Source organism: Rattus norvegicus, chromosome 5 (genome assembly GCF_036323735.1).
Source record: "Rattus norvegicus strain BN/NHsdMcwi chromosome 5, GRCr8, whole genome shotgun sequence".
Taxonomy (NCBI): domain Eukaryota; kingdom Metazoa; phylum Chordata; class Mammalia; order Rodentia; family Muridae; genus Rattus; species Rattus norvegicus.
In genome coordinates this window covers 55392393-55413449 of record NC_086023.1, presented here as the reverse complement: position 1 = coordinate 55413449, position 21057 = coordinate 55392393, and the positions used below count along the sequence as shown (strand labels likewise).

Sequence of the window (21057 nt, the reverse complement as noted above, 5' to 3'; positions counted from 1 at the left end):
TCTCTTTAGAGAACCCCTTTCTAGTCTTTGCCCTGCATTCCTTTATGGACATATCACATATCAACCTATACCCCGCCCCCCACACACACAGAGGGAGAGAGAGGGGGAGGGGGGAGGGGAACAGGAAGGGAGAGGGAGAGGGAGGCAGAGAATATGAGAAAATGCTCTTTTTCACCTGATATTGACTTCCTCAAGTTTTTATGTCTCTGGGGAATATTAGTCACTAGTAAAGTAATAAACTTAATAGTCTTTTACAACTTGCTTTCTTCCTACATAACTATTGTAGAGAATGGATTGCCTCTTTAACAGTCCTTACTTTCACTTCAGAGCAGTTTTGGAAGTTGCTGAAGATTAACTTCAGGAACTATTTCTGGGAAAGCCTGCAGCTAACATGAAAGCCCCAATTGTAAACTTTCTAGAACAAAGAGCCTTGCTATGTATCTCTTGATAACTACAGACTGTTGGAACTATCTTTTATGTTTCCTGCCCCCTTTCAAGCTCTACACTCAATTTTAAATGATTATCAGGTGTTTTTTTTTTTCTGATAGACAATTAAATGGAGTATTTCCCCCAAACCATTTGAATGTCCCTCGGTTTTAACTTGAGGTTTATTTTGACATGGAACGGATGTAGCAATGATGCAGGTCCAGCACTCACCTATCGCCATGGAGATACCATTAGTTTCCGAATCTGAGAGCAGAGAAATAGGTGAGGCAGACATGGTGACCATTTCTTCACTTTCCATGTCTTGTCCTCACTTTCCTTACAAAGCATCAGAAAATCCAGAAGATTATTGTCTTTATAATTGCTGTTTTTTACATCCAAAAAATGGCACAACATTTTGCACTGCTAATATAGGAAGAGACCATTATAAACATTCTTGACTTGAAGTAGTCATTTCTAGGAAGACCTTTAAGAGAGACCCTGCCCAGATGCTCTGGCCTTGCCACTCCCCCTTTGTCTGCTGCTTCTATTTGAGGAGCTGCTTGGGAAAGGATTGGCCATTTATAAATCACTGCGGTGTGTAAAATTGATGGTGAAAAATCAGGACCTGGAAGCATTTAAGAAAAAGAAACAACTTGCCTTTGTAGAAAGATATGCTGTACGTTATCTCTTATAAAGGAAAATTAATGGAACTATTAAAGAGCGAGGTAGTCCAATGTAGTGTTCATTACACAAAAACCCAAAGTGAATAACTAGAATTAGCGATGAAGGAGACAGAGGAAGCTCATTTGAGAAGTCCTTCAGCCATTTAGTCTACACAAAGGTTTTGAACTCTAGACTAGAGAAGAAATGGACGAGCCTAAACAGAGACCAAGTAAAAACATTGAGAATTCAAAGAAGATAGGAGAGGAATATTAAAAAAGGATTAATGAGCCTTTTGTAAAGTGTAGCTAATTACAAGCTGAGACTGGAAGCTAGGAGACTGTGTGGGCTGAGAGGTACATGGGAAATAGATAAAGAAGGAAGTCAGCGTGGAATTAAAAGGCAATTACCTACTTATTTGGGGTCTTCTGCTTTAAATTCTGCTACTGGCTACAGTATAAAATTAATTACCGAAGTTTAGTCTGTGGGTAACCTTAGAGACCATGTTATCAATTTTGTTTTAGGGAGTAATTTACTAGCCGCCATTGTCTGACTTAATCAGTGCATGCACATGTTCACTGCAAAAGATACATAACTTCCTTCTCATTCCAACTTTAAAATATGTATGACCAGACTAGACTTTTGCTGAGAAACTGATATTTGATGGGGTCATCATGAACTTAAAATAAAAGCAATCAACTTCTCATTTTTAACCCCAATGTTTATCCTCTTTCAATGTTACCCTTCTTGGATGAGGTGAATTATATTCACCTGAGAGGGAAACAGCAATATGGAAGCATGTCAGAATCATCTCTGCATCTTCACCCTATCAGAAGACATTGGTGGCCTTCGCTTTAAAGTGCGCATCCAACTCCACCCTATCCTCAGTCATCACCGTCTTCTTCCTAAAACTGGAGTAGTTTTCTAACTTGGCCCATGTTAAGCATGAAGTCCCTTTGACTGCTTCAGTGAAAGTGCTCAGGGATCTTTTATCATCCAGTAAGTCATGTCCTCTACTGTACTATATCCTTAGTGATTTCATAACTTATTCTCAGTAAAGAGCAGAGTGAATCACAGTGGCTGAAGAACTGCTAGGTTTTGGTCTGGCCTTAACAGTCTCTAAGCTTTTCTCTTCTGATCTTGTCTAGCTCTGTTTTCTATTTATGCAACAGTTAAACCTGTTTTGATGTCACAGCCTTTGTAGCTATGTCTTCTTCTTCCTGGGATACTTTTTCCTCCTCCCCATTTAAATGGATCAGTTCTTACCCCTGTTAATTTTTACTCATTTAAATTTTCCTCAACTATGCTTATTTGTTCTCAACTCTTAACCTTTGGGATTCCACCATTCCCTACTAGTCTCTTTCATGACTTCTCTTCATAGAACTTAAAATATGTCTGTTATTATTTTTATTACTTAATGTTTCCCCTGTATAGAACACAAACTGCATAAAGGATCATTACTCTTCCCTGCATAACTCCCAGGCTCTCCAGCAAGCTCTGGCCAAGAGTCAGTCTTCCGAAACTTTCTTCTGAAATATTTTGTTTATGATTACATGAACCCAAAGGGGACCTGTCTCTGACTCATAGTGTCATTGACCATGATAAACACCAGTGTGACTATTCCATTTATCAGAATAACAGTCTGTAAAGAAGCATCTTTTGCTCCAGAATTCTCCAGTGTTTCTTCCCATGGAAAGAGGCCAAAATAAGCACAAACGTTAGGAAGGGTGTGAACAGTTCACACCAGAAGGATAAAGTCAAGCATCTGGAGCTCCTTTCCTTCCTGTTCTTGGTTCCACCATTCTAGTATGATACAGTAAACCTTAGTCCTCTGACCACTCTAGAAGAACCTGGTGAATGCCGGAATTTGTAATTTTTTTGATCCACGCAACTTACTTAAGAACAGTACCCAAAAGCTTCATGGAAGGAAAGGCTGCTTTGTGAAAGTGGTTGGCATCAGGTAATTTAAATGGTAAGGTCAAAAAACCAAAGTTATAAAACTAGGTCCTGAGTAAAATGATAGAGCCTTAGAAACTCTCTTGGGCTGAACATAGGAATGGGACAGACCAAAGGATTGGATGAACATGTTTGACAGGCTTCTGCTTTCTGCTCATATTATATCTATATAGACAAAATTCTGAAGGGAAAAATATCCCCTGCTTCATATTTCAAAGTATATTCTTACAAATAACTCAAAACATGATTCTTCTCTTTCAGGCTATTAGATTAAGGAACTTAAATTCTTGACCATTCTCAAGAATAACTGATTGAGAATACTGTCCACTGTGTATTTTCCTCGTATTTCCAAATAGTTGGTATAGACTTGTGAAGTCCTAGAACTATATTTTCTCATCAAAAATGTGATCTAGAAAAAAATTCAGTAAGAGAAAATAAATATTGTAGAGAATTATATTCTGAGGCCCTATTTCTAAAATTGTGGCTCAGTCTTATAAAAAATATAATGAGAGTAAAGATTTCTTTATCAGGTCATTAAAATAATTCCACTGTTCTTTGAAAAGACTGAAAAGGACCTTTTAGAAATGATCCTTTATTTCTACCAGCAGTGATATACCATAAATATAAAATGGGTCATATTTTCAAAAGGTATTTCCTTTACCATCTTACCTATTAGTCAAGAAGAATTATCTAGACTGAAAGTTCTAGAAAGCACATTTGATTAACATGAGCACAGTGTTATGGATATATAAGACAGACCTTATTACCATTAATAAGACACAGAAGGATGCTTCTTAATCTTGTGTTGGGTATAGCATTGAAAAAATTAAATTTTATGTGCCAAGACAACATAGCTTATCCCCTGGTATTTGCACACTGGTTATTGCTGGTTGAATGTGTTATCCTGACCAAATTGATTGACTTCTTAAATATACCAGACAATGGATATGCTTCAACCAAATGAATACTTTTAACAACTTGCTGTTTCAAAGAGCTGGTACCTGAGGTGGGTGTTTTCTCAGAATGTGTGAGCTTTCCTCTCCACTCTCCTGGCAATCACCCTCTGTTCCTCTCCATCCTCCTGCTTTGCCTATATCTCGTCCTCTTCCAAGTTTTAAAGAGGTTTTTATAGCTGTTTAATTTGCTTGTTGAGTTTCTTTGCTTTTGTTCTGTAATTCCTCCAATGTTTTATCAGCCTCCCCTTCATTAGCATGCTTTCTAGGGAATGAAGAATTTATATATGACTATTTGTCTACTTGGTCAGACAGTGCCACAGGTGTTGCTTTATTCTGTGGTTAGGGCTCTGGTTATTTTGGGCCTTTGCCAGTTTTTTTTTTTTACTTTCTGGGAATTTTATGTTCACATTTTGCTTTCGCATATTTTCTCCTTCTAGAAGCAATGCCTATGCACTCTACATTATGTCTATGCCTATACCTCAGCTTTTATTCTGTATTACTTATTCCTAATCAGATTCCAGGAGATGTGAAAGCTTATGATCTAGAGCTCATACTTGGAGGTCCATTACCCTACTCCACTTTCTACCAAGAGATTCTAAGCTGCTTAATAATGAGGCAATATTATCCAACCAAAGACCGTTTCTTCAAAAGCCACTATACTTTATCCATCACTACTGCCCTCTATTGGCAATTTAGGTGTCTGACTGTCAACCTAGAAAGTCTAGTTTGGTCTAAGTAGGGTGTCCTGTGTTTGCTGTCAGCTCCCAGCTTACTAACTAGAATGGAGGTTTAAAGGAATGAGTATCTGTGTATCTAATAAAACTACATTGTATGTTTTCTCATATATCAATGCAATTCCAATTTCCATAATGTTATTTTACATCCAAGAAAGAACCTCGAGGACTATACTGACATACAGCTACCAATTTGACTATGTGAACTAGACAAATGAACAAGTCACTGTTTTCCTGTCTAAGTAAATGCTGCACATTCCTTCTCCTGCTTGGATGTTTCTGTGTTCAGGCTTCTGTGTATAGGAAGTGAAATCCAGGATTCTTTTAACTTGGTGGGGGAATGGGAGTAATATTTATTATATCAGTGAATAGACCCCCATCCTGATTCCCCCCAAATCGTGGGCTAATACATAAACGTATGTCAACCACCTTGATTCGTTTTGTAACTTGAAGCTGTTGCCTGCTGTACATACCTGAGCATAGATAAGAAAAGACAAAACTTGAGCAAGAGAACAGGTATGGCGAATAAGGAGACACAAAGAACATAAGATGTGCAATGGAAGCATGACACGGGTGCTGGTCTGTTTTTATTTCCTTTTAAAAACAGTGACACTTTCAGTAAGCCTACTAATGGAAACAGGAGGGACCTGTGGATATTTTTCATACACATACAGCTTTCACACAAAAAATACATAATTGGAGTTAATGAAAAACCCTCCTAATAAAATGCTTGATACCAAGCTAGAGTTTACAGATGCTCCAGGAAAGAGCTACTGAGTTCACCAGGCTCCTTCTTATCTTTGAAGATGCACCTGGGCTCACAGCCACAGAAAGAGAATCCACCTGAGGGAATCGGCAGCATGGCATACAGGACGCCCATGGCGACTTACAACACAGATTCTGTGCTGTATTCCCAGGCCTGTCTGAGGCAGCTTTCTGCGATTTGCAGGAAAGTTATCTAGTTTCATTTCCCTAATGAAAATTGGTGCAGCAGTAAGGTGATCGCTGCCCAGGGTCATGGAGTCAATAGAGAATCAGTGTCAGAGACAGAAGAGCTGCACGTAAAGGCAGGTGTTTCAACTGATGTTTGAGACTGTGGCTGTTCCTGATAATAATGCATCTGGAAAAGAAAATAGCTAATTTATTTCATAGTCTTATTTCTGCCCAAACCAGCCCACTCAATAGATACTCTCAGAAGGTTCAAAATTGCTTTAGTATGGAGAACAAAAGTGAGAACGAGAAACAAAGTGGAGCCCGCATTATAAATGTAGAAGGTTGCTTGTTTTTGTAAATGATTATTTAAGGGGAAATACTATAAATCCTTTTTATGGTATAAAAGAGAGTGAGTTAAAATTGAATGTTTGCATGCACAGAAGGCCAGCTTTAAAAGATTCTTCAGCCGTGATATAAATCCTTTTAAGTATCACTTTTCAATAAAATATGGGAAGAACTTTAAATAAGTGGGTCTAGCAGACACCAATCCCATGTATTAAACAATTCTTTTACGCTTGCTCCAAGGTGCTATTCAATTCATGTTAGTGGGCTTTATTATATCTTCAAAAACTATATTATCCTTTGAATCTCAATTTGTCTCCCCTCAAATCTATTTGGCTGATGTTAAAGGTGAAACCTGATATAACCCACTGGAGCATGGATTCAGAAAAATGGAAAATGCAGTCTGTATCACTTCCAACTTAAAAAGCAGCTAATAAAAGTGACTTGCAACACGATTCCCCTGACTCCTCTTTCTCATTTGAAAGTGTCCTGAGTGGGAAAGCCTCCAGCTAGCCATAATAATATCCACGGTATGCACTTGGCTAGCATCAATTACAGTGTAATTTCTAGAATCAAAACAAGAAAATCAGACTATGCAGAGAGCACATTTAGAGACAAAAATATAAAGTCTAAAGATAACATAACTTTCAGTGTCAATTTTAACCTGTGTGATGAGGTCAAAATGCTCCCACACTGTTGAGAAGATAACTTTCCGTTATCACCAAAGATTTGCTGATGTTTCTTCTCTGGCTATCAAATCTTATTATCTGTAATGAATATTAATGCTTGTACCCTCGAAAAACAAGCAACTTCTGCTGTATAAGAGATGCAGTGGCTGTATCTAATATTTAAAATGATTTTTTGCAGAAGTATTCATTGTCATTTTATTATATATTTTGAATGTGAGTTTCATTCCTATCATGCACCCCACTCTCCACATTCACTGAGATTATAAACTCTAGACCCTGAATGTGAGAGCCCAGCTATGTATTTTAATAAAATGTATACACTGTCTGCTCTAAGTCGTAAGTTCTATCACACGGTAGGAGCTGCTGGTGTTTGCAGATTGACTTCGTGGTTTATGTCTTGAAGTGCAGGGCATATAGACAATGCTGTGCCAGTCGGTTTCATCCTGTCAAAGCTAAGAGAGTAGGAAGAGATAAAGAGAAGGAATGTCACTGATTGATGGTAATTTACAAGTAAGCTTCGTGACTCCATGGTCGTTAGGATCTGTTCAGAGGGCAGGAAAAGGAAGAGACATCTCCATTCATGTACTTCCATATGTTACCTTCAAAGTACCTCGAGGAGATTGGAAGGTTGAAACCACGTGTCAATTTGCTAGCTGTAGAATAGTAAGTTATTACTAATGTCTCCCGTGATAAAGATAGTACATGAAGAAGACTTCCAGATCAGCCACTTCGGTTCAGGGTGTCCTTGTCTGTAAGTTAGGAACACTACTGAAACTCATTTCCTGGAAATTTTACAAAAGAAGAGATGAAATATCCAGGAGGGAGCTGAGATTTTTGTAATTCTAAATATTCTATTATTTTATCCTCTTCACAGCAAGTATAACAATATTTCTCGGCTATTTGACACATGCCAGACACTATGCAACCTTTTAGGACCATCATCACACACACTGTAAAATCAAAAGTAAAGTTATTATAATATACCTATGAAGTATGTGATTTCTTTATTCCCATCTAACAAGGAGAGCTAATGAAGCCCAAAATGGCTCCTTAATATCAGTGGCGGGTCAGGAACTCAAATTTATATGAAACCAGAACTTTCTAGAGTGTTAGTTCTATGTGCTCTGGGTAAATTCAGAAGTATACATACATTATGGTTTCCCTAAAAGTTCTAGGAATAACTGGCTACAGAATGAAAATCATTCAGAACATTGGTCATTTAAAATTCAGAACTGGGGATTGGAGAGATGTCTCAATAGTTACAAGCACTGACTCCTCTTCCAGAGGTCCAGAATTCAATTCCAGTTACCACATGGTAGCTTACAACCATCTATAATGAGATCCAATGCCATTTTCTAAAGACAGCTACCATGAATATTCATGTAAATAAAATAAATAAAATTTTAAAATTCAAAACTATTTTAAAAATCCCATTTCTACAAACTATTTATTCTTGGAGTTTTCTAACATGTAGACAGATAGATAGATGGATAGATGGATGGATGGATGGATGGATGGATGGATGGATGGACGGATGGATAGATGGATAGATGGATAGAGAGATAGAGAGAGATGGATGGATAGATAGATAGATAGATAGATACATACATACATACATACATACATACATACATACATACATAGACAGACAGACAGACAGACAGATAGATATTCTTTTATTATTGTGTTTCATTCCAAGCTGGTCTAAAACTCACTATATAGCCCTAGATGATCTCAAACGGGTAGCAATCCTATCTCAACCTCTAGATGACCTCAAAGTTGTAGCAGCCTCCTGTCTGCTTATAAGCATGAACCATCATCTTGAAGCAACACTCTAATAAGAATTTATTGATTATCTTTCAGAGATATTGGGATAAATTCATAACATGATTTTGTTCGTCACAGAGATTTCCTATGGAAAACAAAAAGTATTTAGGCAGTTACCCGACAGTGTGACCCATGTACTAAAGCAAGTATACAGTGCCAAGAAAAGAATCTGAGACAGGATATAATTCAAACCAAAATCAGTACTTTGTATGCACGGGTTGGCAAGGATTAGTTTGAAGTGCATACCTTTATCGTTTATCTCAAAGGTATCTATTTGTCAGGAGGGAGAGAAGGAGAGGGAAAGACCAGAGAGAGAGAGAGAGAGAGAGAGAGAGAGAGAGAGAGAGAGAGAGAATGAATGAATGAATACAGTGACATTTAAGAGTAGCAAGAAGGACATGGTGATTGAGAACAGGAAAAATGTCCACAGCCACACTGCCCTGAACATGCCCAGTCTCGTCTGATCTCAAGAAGAGGAAAAGCATTCATGAGCAAGTGGCATTCAATCAACTGAAAGCAAGTGATTTGCATGCTGTGGCATTGTTCTGATGCATTGTGTGTGATTTCATAGTATATTTCTCAGCCTTCGAGAAGGGAACATTTTTTTCGTTACACCTTTATAATTACAGCAGGAATGAAGGTTTATAATTCTGAGTGGATTCTCATTTTAGAAATGTCACAGCTCACACCAAGCAGCTGCCAGGCACATGAAGCCAAATCTTAAACTGAGCAGTCCTTGGAATAGCTTGAAAAAAAGGTAGTGTGTGAATTTTTTTATTGTCCTCTCCCCCTGCAGAAATAATAGTGTGTCTGCACTGGACATCTGTGAAATAATTCCTTACAGTCCTTTAATGTACTACAAAAAAAGTTCAATGTTTCTTAATACAGTTTTTGCCAATTTGTATATCAGTGTTTTTAGATTGGTAACTATCTAGAATAATACACATAGCTTTGAATGACCATTTTTTCAATATTGCATCTATTTAAGGTTTTCTGACCTATATTATTGACACTGCCCACCCCAAATACAGCAACATATCATACAGTAGCAGATACTGTATATATTAGACCCTCTATATATTGAGACAATATTAACAAATTTCTAAAGCATTGAATTCTCACTAATTATATGGACAGTGTGTAAACATTTTAATAACATTCTTTAGACAAAATTCCAGCATGTCACAACACTTGTAACATGTGCTATTTCAATATCCAGACTGATGGCCCCTGCTTCTCTAGAGCAGGGCCTCTCAAGCTTCCTGATGCTGTGACATTTTAATATAGCTTCTCATGGTGTGGTGACCCCAACCATAAATTTATTTTGTTGCTACTCTCTAATTAAAATGTTGCTACTGTTATGAATCACAATGTAAACATCTGGTGTGCATGATATATGATATGTGACCCTTATGAAACGGTTGTTAGACCCCAAAGGGGTCACGACCCATAAGTCAAGAACCACTAGTTGTCTGCAGACTATTCATAAAAAGACTAAATGCCGTGATTCTGTCTCCAGCATTACAAGCTCTTCCTGGGGGGCGACACCTTCTTCACCCGGTAGTAGCTGAATCACTTACCCTATGGTCTCTAGTCTGTGTATAAACTCAGATTGGTTCTATTTCTTTAAGCCTCCATAAAAAGATATTTTTCCCTTTCATTTTTTTCCTCCTGTTACATCTAGCTTTCCAATTTTCCACTCCCCTAGAGTTCAGTTATCTGCTGCACAGCATCAAGTCCTGCAGTCAAAGAAGGAAAATAGCAGAAATAAAGGCGCTGTGAGGAGAGCAGGCTACTGTAGCTTCTTGGAATTGAAGCTGAAGAATACAGAGGAAGGACGCATAGGCTTAGGCAGGGTATTATTGGATACCTACCTGTTTTCTGCTTCTAATTGCTATCTCCAGTAATCCTAAAGCGCTTCACTCATTTTTTTTGTATGCTTTGTTTGAGAAAGAAAGACTTACATTCCATAAGGTTTCTTTTACACTAAAATCAATGAGAGCATTTAGAAGGGAGAGCCTTGTCTTTGCTGATTTGAGGCCATCTGACTGTTGAGAATGCAGGAGCTGAGTGTAATAGTTGCAATTAAAGAGGATGGCTTCAAAAAGTTTGCAATTGCCTATGCTGGATGCCAGCAGGTAGGCATGACAGTACTCTAATTCAGGGAGGCTTGGGAGATAGGAGTTGTGAAAAGGAGCACAGACAAAAGGCTATATTTTAGTCAGCATTCCTTTCCTTCGCATCCATTAGTTGAGAATGAAAAAGTGTAAAACTTCTGTTAGAAACAAAAAATAAAATAATAAAATAAAATAAATAATAAAATAAATTAAGAGTTGGTGGAGGTAAGGGAAGATCTCTGTGGAGAGGAGAAATTTGAGGGAATTGTACCCAAACAAAACCATAAGACTCAGTATTGTAGTCTGAACTCCTGACATCTAACTCTTCAACCTTTCCTGGAAATTTCTCCTTATAGACACTTGTTAATGAAGAACCTTTTAGGGTTTATTTTTGTTTGGTTTGGTTTCCATCAATTTATTTATTCATTTTACATCCTAATTACAGCCCCCTCTACCATGCCCCTCACATGGCACCTCCTCTCATTCCCCCACTCCTCCACTGAGAAGGGGGAGGCACACCTCTGTACCAACCCGCCCTGGCACATCAAGTCATTGCAGGACTAGGCACAAACTCTCCCATTGAGGCCAGATAAGGTAGCCCAGTAAGGGGAAGCAGATCCATAGACTGGCAACAGATTCAGGGACAGCCCCATATTTAGTTCTTGAGTACCCATATGAGAACCAAGTTACATATGTGGAGGTTTCTGGGTTCAGCTCATGTATGCTCTTCAGTTGGTGTGTATTTCAGTCTCTGGGCCCAACGGTCCAGGTTAGTTGATTCTGTTGGTCTTCTTGTGGATCCCTTATCTACTCCGGGTCCCTCAATCCTTTCCCTAAATCTTCTACAAGACTTCCAAGCTCCCTAATGTTTGTCTGTGTGTCCATGCATCTGTTTCAGTCAGCTGTTGGGTGGAGCGTCTCAGAGGACAGGATTCTGGCCTTTATTGCGGATTTACTTTTTAGGGCTTGATGTGTAGTAATGGAAATATTCAACATTATCCTAGAACACCGATTTGTGAAATGAAGATAACTGTATATAACTGCAGGCTCTGCAGGCTCTTTCTGGATTCAGTGAGATAATGCATGAAAAGTGTTTTCTTGGCTTCTTAGCCCTCAGTTATGTCTAGTACAGCAGCATAGGAAGTAAAGTTGCAGTAGATCCTGTTATTTACTTCTACCAGGATCTACACATCCTGATTCAGCCATCAGCAAAGGTCTAGATGTTAGAATTGGACAGAAAGCAAAACTAATCGAAATGCTGAATTGTGGAGCCCAACCCCAACACATCTACAAAACAACTCCCACACCCAGTGCCTAGAAAACATTGCTGTAGAGGGAGTAGAAAGATTGTGAAAGCCAGAGAGGATCAAGGAGTTTGCTGTGAGGTTGTTTCTCCTAATAAGGTCAGGGGCTACACTCATAAAATCTCACCAACACAGCAGCCTGAGCAAGAGCTGAAAAAGGACAGCAACCCAGCATTCCCCATGCTGGAGTGGACAGAAGAAGAAAGCCCACAGGCTTCAACCATACATAATGGACTACAGGCAACAACAACAAAAAAAAACAAAAACAAAAACAAAAACAAAACAAAACAAACAAACAAACAAACAAAAAAACGGTGAGAATGAGAGAGATAGTCTCTTCCAGGAAAGAGTACAGCAACTGTTTATCCAATACTAAAAGGGCAACCTTGAAACATACATACATACAAGTACGTGAGCAGGCTATATTTCTGCATTTAGAGATATATGTGTATATACATATCCATTTATGTATGTGACAAAAGCTAATGAAAAAAGATGCCACGAATTTGAAAGAGATCATTTGGGACTGTCTAGAGAAGGAAAGGAACAATTTTTTACTGTAATTTTCCCCCTTTCTCTCCCGCCTTCCAGTTTTAAGCCCCTCCGCATTTCCCCCTTTCAGGTCACTTATACCCCACCATTTCTTTCTCTATTGCTCCCTCTGTCATGGTCTCTTTTTATTTTTCTGCTCTCTACAAATACTTCAATTTATAAACTCATATCTGAAGATTTGGAGCTAGAAACCACACATGGGAAACATGTAACATTAACTTTCTGGATTTTTTTTTTTGTCAATCTATATGACCCTTTCTTGTACATTTTATCCACCTGCAATACAATGTTGATTTAATTTTTCTTTACAGCTCAATAGGATTCCATAGTGTGTGCATGCCCCATTTTCATTCTGTTGACAGTCTTAGTGACTATTCTATTGCTATTAAGATACATCATGGTGAAACAAACTCTTCTAAAAGAAAACATTAAACAAGGGGTTGCTTGGAGTTTCAGAGAATTGGTCTATTATCATCAAGGCCAGAAGCAGAAAGGCATGGTACTGCTACCGTTGCTGCGAATCTTACATACTGATCTGCAGCCAGAAGGGAGAGAGACAGCAGGTCTGGCATGGACTTTGGAGGCCTCAAACCAAGCCCCAGTAATACACCTGCCCCAATAAGGATACACCTATTACACCATGGCCATATTTCCAAGCAGTTCATCAACTGAGGACTAAGCATTAAAATATATTAGCCAATAAGAGCAATTTTCATTCAAAGTACCACATTTCACTTCCTGTCTCCCTTAACCCTGAAGCCATATCACAATGAAAGTGCTTTCAATCTACTTTTCAAAGTCCCCATAGTTTTTCAGTACCAGCACTGTATAAAAATCCAAAGTCCAAAGTCTCTTCTAAGACTCAGGGCAAACTCTTAATTGTAAAACTAAAACCAAAAGGCGGAGTACATACCTTTAACATACAATGGCACAGAATATATATCTCTATTCCAAACAAGAGGAAGGGGGCCATAGTGAGAACATACTACACCAAACCAAGTCTGAAAACCAGCCAGGCAATTGCTTCATTCTGCATCTCCATGTCGGACATTGTGAGATATCCACCAAAGAAGGCTACACAGAGAGGTTTAAGCCCTTAGCCTTTCTTGGGGTGAACTTTTAAGCGCAAAATCACATCCTGCATTGACACACCTCAGTTATATGGAACAGTTAGGCAAAACTACAGAAGCAAGGTTAGTACATTTATCGACCTCCAAAATATGAGCTGTGCTAAATATGTGCTAAATGTCTTTGTTCTCATTTTGGCAAGTGGTACTGCCTATGTGCTGGATTTCAAGGCCTGAGTGGTATTTCCATCATGCATCAGTTGGGCTAAGGTCTGGATATATTACATTCTCCACTGATTTTATGACTATGAATTAAATCTTAGACTCATCCAGGATCAGGGAGTTAAGTGTTCTGCTTTACATAGCAAAATATGCAGTTAAGCAAATAGAATCCTGCAGTGAGAGTTACGAGCAAAAGGTATCTATGATAGTTAATTGGGGAGACCAAGAAAACAAAGGTTGCTACTGGTTGTTAGAAATTTGAGGTTTTGGGTTTTTATCTGTTTTTAAGGTTATTTTTGACCTTAACTAAACTTTTTCTAGTTATCCCTGACTGGCTAGCATAGAAACAATGAGTTTCTCCCAGTGTGATACATCTCATCTCATAACAAAGTCATGAACAAAGTCAGCTAAAAGTTCTACGTGGGCTTCTAAAGGAGAAGCAGAATTTTTTAGATGGCCTATGTTCATGTCTTCTGAACACTGAGTTCCTTAAAGTTTTTATTCCCTATAACTGTGGCTAAAGTTCCAGCTACAGGGAACTGGCCACGGCTCCCCCACCAACAGGGGGATGAGAAAAGGTCACTTTATCCTGTACATGGAAGCCTACACTTTAGATTTAGATATTTATTGCCCTCTTTTTTTAGATGAACACCTGAAGTATGATATACATAAGGACACAAAGGAGTGATTTTCTTCCAGTTATAATAGTTTTAGGGCTATGAAAGATCAGTGCCCCTAGGAGGAAGTGGTTTCCCAACCACACTAAGCACAAGGGCTTCTGCCTATGAGGAGCCATTACCCAGCAGGCATAATATTGGTTATATTACAGTCTGTTTTCTGTACCAGTGGACCCACAACTCCAAAGCTCCTGCCAGGAATGAGGAAAGCATTACCAAACAGCCTCTGGATGTAACATTAATTGTATGGCCTGGGTCAGTCTTAATTTTTAGATTGTCAGAGTCAGTTTGTCATTATCTTTTGTAGCCTCCTTTAACTGAGTATGATAAATTCATACTCAGTGCTAGTCACAGCTATGGGGTGGTGATGTCCACAGGTATTGACCTTTTCTTCTTAGCTTTATATCTGGGGTCAGGATTCTTTCTATATAAGCTTGCCAGCCTGGAAGTTGTAGGCAGACTCAGACATCAACAAGGGTGGAGCCTCTCAAACCATATGATGACAGTCTTCTGGGTCTGTTTCGGGGCCTGTAAGGATTTGTGGAGAAAATGGGTGGTAATTTATGTCTTGTAGCCTTCTGAATAAGGGGAGTACCTGGCCTTTAGAAGGACAAAAGTTAGGCCCAAATTTCAATTTTCATCAGTCTCAAGGACATATTAAAGTTTTCATTCTGTTCATTCTTTTTAACTTATCCTGAGATTTGTGACCTACAGGTACAATGAATATGCCAATCAACATATAGAACCTCTGCAAGATTTAGGGAAACTTTGGCCATGCTGGGGTGCCATTGTCAGACCCAGAGAGAGAGAGAGAGAGAGAGAGAGAGAGAGAGAGAGAGAGAGAATCCAAATCTAGGTATAATATCTGTGCCCAAGTAACTCAAGAGTTTGAGTTGCCCTTGAGTTACTGATATGGTAGAGTTTGGCAATCTGTCTTCTTGAAATGGCATGCAGTATAGGTCTCTGGTCTGACAAGAACCATCACCCATTTATCTCCTGTTTGGTATCTTCTCTTTCTGTCCACTCAGTTTCTTTGTGTACAGATTGGGCCCTGGAAGAATCCAGGTTCAGGCAGGGTAGCTAAGATCCGAAGATGCCTCACTGGTTCTAAGGTAGCATTCTGGATAGTTGAGTGTGTCACCCTTGGTGCTCTAGGGATTTCCATTTTTATGATATTTTTGCAATGGACAGTTGCTACGTCTCTTGGCAGCCAAATGACCTCTAGTAGGACCAGGATTTTTTCATTGTTTAGATTTTCTTTTAGTTCAGGTGAGGAATCCTTTTTTATAGAGAGAGGAACCCCTTGTACATGAACTGTAGCAAATACATATTGATCAGCTAGGAATATAGTGATAGTTTTACTATTCGTCTAGCAAAGTAGTTTAATGCCTGAAGCTCGGTCTTCTGTGGTGTAGTGTCTTGGGTGACGGATTGTTCCTATGGTGTTCTGTTCAAGATAACAATTGCAACACCAGCATACCTCCTTCATTCTTGAACAATATTGTCCCTGTCAGTGTATGGCAGCTCCTTCCCTTCTCATGGAACAGCATTTGGTACGTCAAGTGTGGAGGATTATGCCACATCGGTTACTTCCAGGCAACCATGAAGTAGCTCTGTTGCATTATTGTCTGGAAATAGGCTGGCTGAGTTAGTGGCTGCAGTTAAAATCAGATCCAGGGCTGTAGCTTAATAATGTATTATTCAAGCATTTGCAACCACATCTGTGGAGTCTCCCTCAGGAGGCCCTCTAAAGAATACAGGTTGGTTAGGAACAGTTCCTAGACCAAAGTCAGTTTTTGAGCTTCTTTTACTAGCATGGCCATAGTGGCAAATAACTGAGAATAAGATAGAAGAGGAAACAGGATTAAGTCTTTGAACAGAGGCTTTTGGTCTCTTCCAGGGTCCCAATGCTTTGGCAAGGACATCCCTTTGCATCACTTACATAGCATAGATATCCTTCTTCCCTCTATCTTTCCTGGTATATCTGTCTTTTACCCCCATTTATCTTTTGTTTAGTTTATTTTCTATAGAGTCTCAGCTATTGTTAACTTTTTCAACAATCATCCTTTTAACTTCTGAAGTTTCTTTTCTAATACCTGAGGCTAACTGTATAACAAAACAATATCTCTCTAGTCACTTTCCTTAACCCTTAGAAGAGGCCTGGCAAAAGATGTCTAATTTTTTTTTACCTTGGTCAGTGTTGGGGATCCCAGTCAGATCTGATGGGAGGGATTTTCTATCTAGGATTCACTATCCTGCAGCAACAGCTCCCTGAACCCCACTAGACTCATCTTTTCTACTCCTTTCAGAGAACGGTGGATTCTGATTTCCCAGTTATACATGTCTATGGTTGAAAAAGTAGTATATACAATGAAAGAGAAAGATGTAGATTGCCCACCCCCCACTGCAACATATGCCCCACCACACACACACACACACACACACACACACACACACACCCCAGTGCAACCAGTTGCTTAGAGCAGGCAGAGAAGAAAGGGAAGGAAGTGTGAGCATGGGGGAAACTATTTCACCCTCTTGGTGTGCACTCACTTAGCTAGCAGGCACACCTGGATGAGAGGCAGACTCCCCATAGCCTCCACATAGGAAATACAACTGCAGGTGTGAGTCAAGCAGAGAAGGAAAGTAGTCAGAGCCTGGTGTGTGCTCCAGAAGTGGGTGGGAGGTCAATTACCTTTAATGGTCTTGAAAGAACAGGTGGAAGTTAAAAAGACATGGGTCCCGAGCAAAAGGATATAGGTCTAAAGCTAGTCTGAAGTGGAGGGGTGTCTTCCATTGCTCAATACAGGGAAACTGGTCAGTGTTGACAGAATCTCCCAGTTCCATGATCCAAAGGGCTTAAATGATCACTGGGCCAACTGACTACGAAAGAAGTCCAATCGATTTCACAGAGCATCCATTTATTTTGTACAAGAAACAGACATTATAGTCATCTTCATCTGCAAATGCCACTTTATGGCAAGACAGTCCACACTCACCACATGGCCTCCTTGACTATAGAAAGAGCAGCAGTTACCACAGTCACAGTCACTGCTGGAAGCGGGGGTTTCTGTGGATTTTTGAGGTCAGTATTATGTGGCCCATCAGCATGTAGGAAGTCATCCTAGAGGCAGAAGCAACCCCAGTCCAGGAGTTAGATATGTTTTTCAACCTACAGAACTGACAGAAACATATTGGCACATAGGAAAGACAGCCAGGGTTGGCTACCACGCATTCATACACCTCAGACCATGGGAGTCCAGTGATGTCTCACATAGATCCTGGACACAGGATCAGCAGCTGTATCTGGCCTCTCCTTTGTGTCCTAACCAAATTTTCCTCTGGAGGGGACAGGACAGACAACTGTCAAATTTGGTTTCTTTTGAAATGGAGATGTCAGATTCCTTGTAGGCTCTAGCAATAATTGGTCAAAGCGACTCCTGGGGACTTGAAACATATCAGGTTGTGCAACCACTAGGAAACCCTTGACCACTGCACTTTTCTGTGCTCCAAGGGACTCCTGGTATCTCGAGGTCTGGTTTCTGGGGATCTTTTTATGGTCTCCAAAGATGTTGTCTTGATTTCTGTTCTATTGCTATGAAGTGAGATACTATGTCCAAGGAAACTCTTATAAAAAAAAACATTTAATTTGTACTTTGCTTACAGTTTTACAGGGTTAGCATGATTATCATGGTAGAAAGCTGACAAGCATGGTGAAGGTTGTAACAGAGAACTTTATGATCTTCAGGCATAAGGCAGAGAGAAAGCTTCTGGGCACGGCATGTGCTTTTGAAAGCTCACATTTCCTCCAAAAAAAGACATGTTATATCAAGGACCCCTAATTGTTTTCAAATAGTTCATCACCTTTGTACCAAGCATGTAAATATATTGGAGGCATTCTCAGTCAAACATTCACACCATCTAATAGTTGAAAGACTTAGATTGTTCTGTTTTCTAGGTATTATGAATATAATAGCAGTTAACCTGGCTGAGCAATTATCTGCAGAGTAAGATATTCACCTTTGGGCATATGTTAAGAAATGATACAGCTAGGTAATATGGGAGATTTATTTTTAGCGTTTTTAGAATTGTCTGCATGGTTTTCGATAGTGATGGCTTCAGTTTGTAATTCTGCTACAAGTGACTGAACTTCTACCCATTCCTCATACATCCCAATTCCTTTCTGCCATTTGTTGTCAACTGTTCTGTTGATATTTACCATTCTGACTGGGGTAAGAGAAAATATCAAAATTGTTTTGATTTGCATTCCCCTAATTGCTAGGGATGATGAATATCTTTTGTGATATTTATTTGCCACTTTAATTTCCTTTCTGAGAACTACCTTTTTTCAGATCTCAGGCCCATTTGTTAACTAGATTGGGTTTGTTTATCTGTTTGGAATTTTGTTGCATTTTGACAAATGTTTAACTGGAAAACACTTTCTCCCTTTGTGTGGGTTCCCTCTTCATTCCATTGTTTCTTTACTGTGCAGAAACTTTTCAGTTGTAAGAAATTCCACTTGTTACTTGTTGGCTTCAATTCTAGGGGAAAGAGGTTCTATTTAGAGCCATTTTCCCTACATCTATAGATATCTGTAGAGTACTGCCTGTTTTCCCAAAGGTTAAAGCTAACTCTATATTGATGAAGACACCATGTTCTTTAGGCACAGAACCTTGAAGATTTAATTGAATCTATGTAAAAACTTCCGATGTTTAATTTTCACAGTTCCAGAAAATATCACATAGGCTTCCAAGGGAGGGAGGCAACCAATATTTATAATTAGCTATTACACATATGAACTGTTCTATAACCTCACCCCTGGATACATCTTAGATTGTTGTTGGTTTTGATGTACTATGTTAGAAGTTATCTTAATGTTTCTGGAGAAACTGTCCTACAAGTACCTCTATAATCAAACACTGAATTTTCAGAAGATATTTGACCACCTCAAAATGAATATCTATGCTTTTGTTTAGAAAGCCACTGTGAGTTAAATTTAATTGTGTGCAAAATCGTCTATGACAGGGAGAGTAAAGTCTCCATAACATTCACCTCTTAGCCACAGAACCTTAAAATATGTTACCTTATACAGAAGAGGGGCTTGGCTAATACATTCAAGGTAAGAATCTTGAACATGACTCTTCTGAATGATCTGTGTTAGTTTAAGGCACTTGAAAGGAAAAGAGGGAGAGACAAGGACAGAAGAGTGTTGATCGAGGAAAGGCTGTGAAGAAGTATCTCCTCTGGAATCTGAAGCACAAATGCTCTCCTAAATTCCAATTGAGATTTTAGAATATCAGAATAAATGACAGTTTTATTTGTTTGTTTTATGCCACCAAATTGTTAAAGCAGTTATTGAAAGCCAATCCATCCTGGAAGCATGGGGATTGTAGAGGATAAAGCTGGCTACCTTAACCAAGACCTCAGATAATCACACGTAGCACATCCAAGTTTTGTTCTCTGTTTTACTATCTGCTGTTGAGAAGACTGAAGGAATAATAGCAAGGTGTATCCGTTACATGTTAATAAATGCTGACTCTTCTTCCTATTGGAAACATTGACAGCTACTAAAATGAAATCATTGCATTAACTTGATCAATACATTTACACAAAGTTACTTGAAGCACTGTGGAGCAAAAGTTATTTTTTGCATCCACCCTTTGAGTCACCCTCAAAAAATGTTCCCCACCCTAAACTTGCTTATTCATTCACTTGAATGTTTATTCAGAAAAGACAAATTACCTGGTGCCATTCCAGACACTAATGAGTTAGCATAAATAATACTGAAAGTTATCTTTCCTTCAAAGAGTTTCCCTTATGAGGGCAGGTTAAATAATAAACAAAGGCAATAGTCATTGTATTAAAACATTTATATGGAGTGCTGGTAGGTTGGGAGGTAAATGTAAATGTAAAAATAAGGAAGCAAAGAAGCACTATTTGAAGAGATGGAATTCAAGAAGACTATATCTGAAAGCCAGATTAGAACTTTCTAAGGGAAAGCTGTCCAGACAGGTAAGTTTCCAAGCAAAGTTCATGCTGCTGGTAAATACATTCTACACCCCATCTCCCTTCTTCAAACCCACTTCTCAATGGTGGTTCCCATGCTGCCCTCTTGTATTCCTTGACTCTGCAATGTATCCATTTGCTTAGGCCTTTTCTCTGTTAATTTAATAAATTTAAGCTCTATAAAAAAATAAAAATGCCCATTTTACTTACTACTGTATCATCAGAACCACTGGAAGTTCCTGGGAATATATATAGTAGGACATTGACAAATATTTGGCCAAGGAATAATTAATAAATAATATGATTTGAAAGGAAAAATAAGAATCATATGCTTATTGATATATTATTGCTAATAGTATTTTATTCTAGTCATTACTTCCAAAGCAGTCACTATCTTTCTGCTTAAAAATTTAGTTACTATGTATTTCTAGCATGAGGAAAATGATTTTCCTTCACATAAAAAATGTTGTTTACCTTCTTTTCTCAACTCTAATGATTTTAAAGAATATTTTGATAAAATAAGTGTCAACTATGGATAATTGATCAAACTAGATTTGATCACATGCTCCGTTCTATTCTGTGTACTGCT

General features: G+C 38.7%; 1 protein-coding gene across 11 annotated transcripts in view; it reads left to right on the top strand.

The window, feature by feature from the left end:
- The window catches only part of Lingo2 (leucine rich repeat and Ig domain containing 2), a 1322423-nt gene that overhangs the window by 1075223 nt on the left and 226143 nt on the right, over positions 1-21057 (top strand). The gene's annotated exons all lie outside the window — the stretch shown is intronic.